At 35.7% G+C, this 5,387-nt stretch overlaps 2 non-coding genes across 2 annotated transcripts; one reads left to right on the top strand and one right to left on the bottom strand.

The window, feature by feature from the left end:
* Positions 1–4,554: 4,554 nt before the first annotated feature.
* TRNAS-GCU (transfer RNA serine (anticodon GCU)) lies at positions 4,555–4,628 on the bottom strand. Its single transcript has one exon. It is a non-coding gene; the product is annotated as a tRNA-Ser (tRNA).
* A 153-nt stretch (positions 4,629–4,781) lies between these two features.
* On the top strand, positions 4,782–4,855 carry TRNAS-GCU (transfer RNA serine (anticodon GCU)). The gene has a single exon. It is a non-coding gene; the product is annotated as a tRNA-Ser (tRNA).
* The last annotated feature ends 532 nt before the right edge of the window (positions 4,856–5,387 follow it).

Genomic DNA, 5,387 nt, shown 5'->3' with positions numbered 1-5,387 from the left:
CAAAATGCTTGGTAGCTTGTAAAAGAGAGTAAAAAAAACATATTGTGAATTTAAGAGCTATTGTTTTGACATATTGCCAACTACATGGTACACCATCCGAAAAAAGTCACTTGGTGAATGCTTTACTGAAAGACTAGGTACCTGGGTAGGCCTACCATGAGAAGCAAAGACAGATCGACCACACATGAGTGCAGATTGTTCTCAAAGAAGATGTGATCTGTGTCACCAGACAGCAAGGATCATGTGTAAGAAATGTAAAGTAGAGTTACACATTCAATGTCAGTGCAATATCCATGTTTAGAAATAAATTCATTTTCAATTATTATTGTGATTTTGGCAAAAAAATTAATATAATAGCAATATAAGACCTAGTCAAATAGTGTATTTACTCATTTGGTAAATAAAAGAAATATTACAAATTTACCATATATTTCACTTTTATCAAACATTATCTACAAATTCATCAGGACTGGCTGACAATGAAGCATATCACTTCAAAACAGCCATACAGCATATTTAAGATATTATCTTTCTTGCCTTTTGAAAGTTTAAAGTCTTATCATATTATATATTTAGATTAAAATAGTAACTTAAGTGACTATTTATTCAATCTCTAAGAATTATACTTCAGCTAAAATTACCAGAAAATTTTCATTATTGCAATAATGGAAATTGGAGGAGTAAAGGTCAAATAAACAATGTTTTTGGGCACTCATGTGGGAGGGAGGGGGAAATGCTGGCAATCTGTTCTTATGTGTTATCACACCCAAAGTATAAATTGCATTAGAACAGTGATTAATCATTTCCAGTAGGGCCAACGTAGGCAAAATTTCAAATAAAAGAAAAGTAAGAGTTCTATTTTAGACACAAAAAAAAAAAATTGAAACAGTGATGTTGGGTTCTAACAAAAGATAAGTTAGATAAAATTGGAAATCTCACTCTCAACTCATGCTGTGTGAATTTTATTTACAGAAAAGTTAGAGAATTTAGTGTATAAGTACAATTTTTACACTTTAAACGCATTGAAAGACATTATTAGTGAGAAATGTGTTTTATACGAGGGGGATCCAGGAAATAACGACCGTTCGCGCATACCCGGCGCGCAGCTGACTCCCCTTCCTTGTTTGAAGGTCAACTGGCTTCCTTAACATGTGTTCTCATAATGTTGTGAGTACTGGTTGCAACAAGTCGCTATTGTGCATTTTGTGTTATTTCAAAATGAACGACGTGATTGATAATCCCGCCGACTGTGCGGTGAGGAGTGTGATTCGATTTTTGAATGCCCGACATTTCAAACCTGCAGAAATTTACCGGCAATTGAAAGAAGTGTATGGTGATACTGTAATGAATGAAAGAAATGTGAGAAAATGGTGCGAAATGTTCAACAATGGGCGAACAAATGTCCACGATGAAACTCGACCCGGACGCCCATCACTCATCACAGAAGACCTGAAGACTAAAGTGAACGACAGAATCTTGCAAGACAGGCGCACATCACTCGACGAATTGCATATTGCCTTTCCTGACATTTCTCGTTCTTTGCTTGGTGAAATTGTGTCGCAACATCTTGGCTACCACAAAATCTGTGCCCTCCCGCACACTGGTGCTTCAACTCGAAGAATTGCTGGATCAATTCGGTTGGGAAATCTTTGATCATCCGCCCTATAGTCCAGACCTTGCTCCTAGCGATTTTCACCTTTTCGCTAAGCTGAAAGACTTTCTGGGTGGTACGCGTTTTGGAAGTGATGAAGAGTTGAAGAAGACAGTGAACACCTGGCTTAATGAACTGGCGGCAGAGGAGTATAACACGGGAATTCTAAAGCTAGTGAACAGATATGACAAATGTTTAAATGTAGGTGGTGATTATGTAGAGAAGTAAAGGAAGCTTCAGTTATGTAACAGACTTTGTTTTTTCAAATAAATATATATTTTTTTAATTATTACAATAAAACGGTCGTTATTTCCTGGATCCCCCTCGTAAATCTCCAAGAACTCATTCATCTAAATTGGAAATTATAGAGAGGTGCCAGTTAAGCCTATATGCAGACAGAGAATATTTCCTACAATTACTATGAAATGTACAAGTACTGTTGTTAATGTACAGTATTAATAAAAATCTACCTTCACTTTACCAAGAGTTACACCACATGTTTCACAGGCACAGAAATGGCCGTTGTTAATACAGTATACTTGCAAGCTGAGGCATAGATTTAAAATGAATATGGTTAGTTTGTTAGTCTCGAATGCCAAGTCGTTAGCGCTTTTATTTAAGTCTACAGGTAGGTATGAAGGGTGGTAATGTAGGAGGGAACGACAAGATGAGGAAAATATCAATAAGAACTTATGATAAAATATAACTTAAAGTAATCTCCATAAGAACTTGATTGGAAGTACCAAACTTCAACTGCAATAAAACACGACCAATACATATTCTATCAAGATGTATCATTCTTACACAGAGGCTTATGCAACGCGATTGTCACGTTTTCTAGTAAAAATACAGGAAAATATTATAGTTCGACTTTTGCCATTGCCTACAATAGCAATCTGGATTCAACACGCAAATAATAACTACATAAATATCAAGGGTTTACAAAAAATGTCAATAAACAATAAAAAATCAGAACTTAATACCAATTATCACCTCGACAACAAAAGTCTTATCCTTAGCTTTGAAAACAAGTCTTAGACTAACAATTTTTCTGTAAATCATAATACAGTAGAACTTGGTTATAGCGACCTCGTTTTGTGCGACACCTCGCCTATAACGTCAAATATTCTGTGGTCCCAACTAATTCCCCATAAGACATACGCTTTTCTACCTTGCTTAATACGACAAACGTATATGCGTCTACCTCGCATATAACGTCATTTTCAACCTCAGTTTGGAATACAATTTTCTAAGAACCATGGTATTTTAAGAAATATTTTGCTGAAATCTGACAAATCCTTTACTGTTCCCTTCTATCATAGACCTCTGGAATGCAGGCAGATCCCCATCCCATTGTAACCTGCCCGAATTCATGCGGTATTATTAATGGTATCTGCATGCGGTGAGTTTCGACAGGAAGTTTTCACCAAGTGCACGCATTTTAACGCAGTATGGCCACTAGAAGAAGTGAGTGACACCTTAGAAGCCATTAGAATTGTGAACATTTCTATGAAGCTAGAGGAGGGAGTATGAAGCTAGGGGAAGGAGCAGTGAAATTGCAACTGAATTAATGAACACAGAATTTAATTTAGAAAGTGTATATTGGGCAAGTAGGAGACAACTGAGTAAAATGACTGATTACTTCACTCCTCAGTAAATAAGTTTGGTGAGTAATGAACAAACTGTTTTAATACAGAATACTGTATTTATAATTGTACATGTATTTTATTGTGTTCCTGGTATGCTTAAAAGTGAATACATAAACCTAAAATAAGCCTAATTATGTTTATTATTTTTCATTTTCCAACTCACTAGACTGATAATGTGAATCTCGGTTACTACGACACTCATTTATAACAACATAATATTCAAGGTCCCTTGAATGTCGTTATAACCAAGCTTTACTCTATACACACAAACTGCAATACATTTTCTGCAATATTGTCAGAAAATTCTTGTATATACAGTAAAACTGTTGCTTGTATCAATATTGAAACAACATAATAATGCTATAAATTATAGATGATGTAATGATGATTAATGTTAATAATAATAATAATAATAATAATAATAATAATAATAATAATAATAATAATAATAATAGTAATAATAATAATAATAATAATAATAATAATAATAATAAATATGGATGTTAAAAAGCAATAATTTGTTTTTTTACCAAAGAAATCATAACACATCTTTACTCAGAAGCTATGCCAGTCCCACGCACTCTCATCTCTTTAATAAAATGTAATTTTGAACTCCTATCACATTATTTCAGTTTAAATATTTTTTTTATTTCTTACAACACAAGAAAGTTTATAACTGTATGTACAAAATATGTACTTAATAAAGATTCAGGTGCTTGTTTTTAGATATTCAAACATATTCTGAGAAGAAAATAATAGTAATAAAATAACTACTAAAGCTTTCCTGGCGACATGATAACTCGAAATTTTCTCGGACTTCCAGCCAGGTAAAATGTTGGTGAGATACCGATGTTTCGAGGATGTTCATCTTCCTCGTCTTCAGGTTGAACTGACAACTAGAGGGGTTTTTCTCGAGCTTCCAGCCAGGTGAAATGTTGGTGACACACCGACACGTCCGCTGGACTTTCCGAGAAACCTGTGATCCTGCACAGCACAAGGGAACCGTCAGCCGCAACATGACAAGCCAAACAGTGCCTAGCTCCTCAGCTGGTCTTCCCCCAGATCTATAAATATGGAGCACAATATTCCCCTAGTTATCAGTTCACTCTGAAGAAGGAAGATGAACATCCTCGAAACATCGGTATATCATCAATGGAAGCCCGAGAAAATTTCGAGTCATAATAATAATAATAATAATTTAATTTTGAAAGTTAACTAACAGAACTGAATTTGAATAATTTCAAGGAAAAATTGTTCCGGAGCCGGGTATCGATCCCGGGACCCTTCGCTTAGCGCGCGAACGCTCTACCGACTGAGCTACCCCAGGAACTATACACGACACTGTCACAATTTTTCCTTTTTATATCCACACAACTCAAATGAGCTGACAAGACGCCAGAATTCAACTATGAGCGCACACAATACTGTGTGACTTAATTTGTGGCTTTCTGTTAACGTATCTCCAGTAAAGAATGTATAGTTCCTGGGGTAGCTCAGTCGGTAGAGCATTCGCGCGCTAAGCGAAGGGTCCCGGGATCGATACCCGGCTCCGGAACAATTTTTCCTTGAAATTATTCAAACCTGCTTTACAGGGAGCTACTACCTGAAAGCCAGATATGTATAAAACTGAATTTGTTTACACTTTCGTTTCAGAGTATAGATTTCGACCAGTAAATATTTATTAACTTACAGCCACTAGCAACTTTTGCATTACTTGCATGATTGTCAAAGAACTAAAAAGAACATTCTAAAACAATTATAATTATGATTTCATTCATAAATATAATTACAAAAAATATATATAGCTTTCAATGTCCAGTTTCATTCATGTATGCCATGTGTATTGCGTATGTGACGTTGCATTGGTGCTTTTTGTTTTGTCATGTACGAACAATGAGGGCAATGGAATGAGGGTTCTTTCCCGCATTCAAATTTCAGATGTCGATAAAGAGATGTACGGAACTTGTATCTCTTGGTGCAGTGTGGACATGCATGTATAAGCATACTATCACTGGAACTTGGTGCCGAAGAATTCCACTCGTCTGTACTGCTCTGTAACTGGTGACCAGGGCTGAGAGGAGTCCAGT

Source organism: Periplaneta americana, chromosome 14, assembly GCF_040183065.1.
Source record: "Periplaneta americana isolate PAMFEO1 chromosome 14, P.americana_PAMFEO1_priV1, whole genome shotgun sequence".
Taxonomy (NCBI): Eukaryota; Metazoa; Arthropoda; class Insecta; order Blattodea; family Blattidae; genus Periplaneta; species Periplaneta americana.
This window is presented reverse-complemented; position numbering and strand designations above follow the sequence as displayed.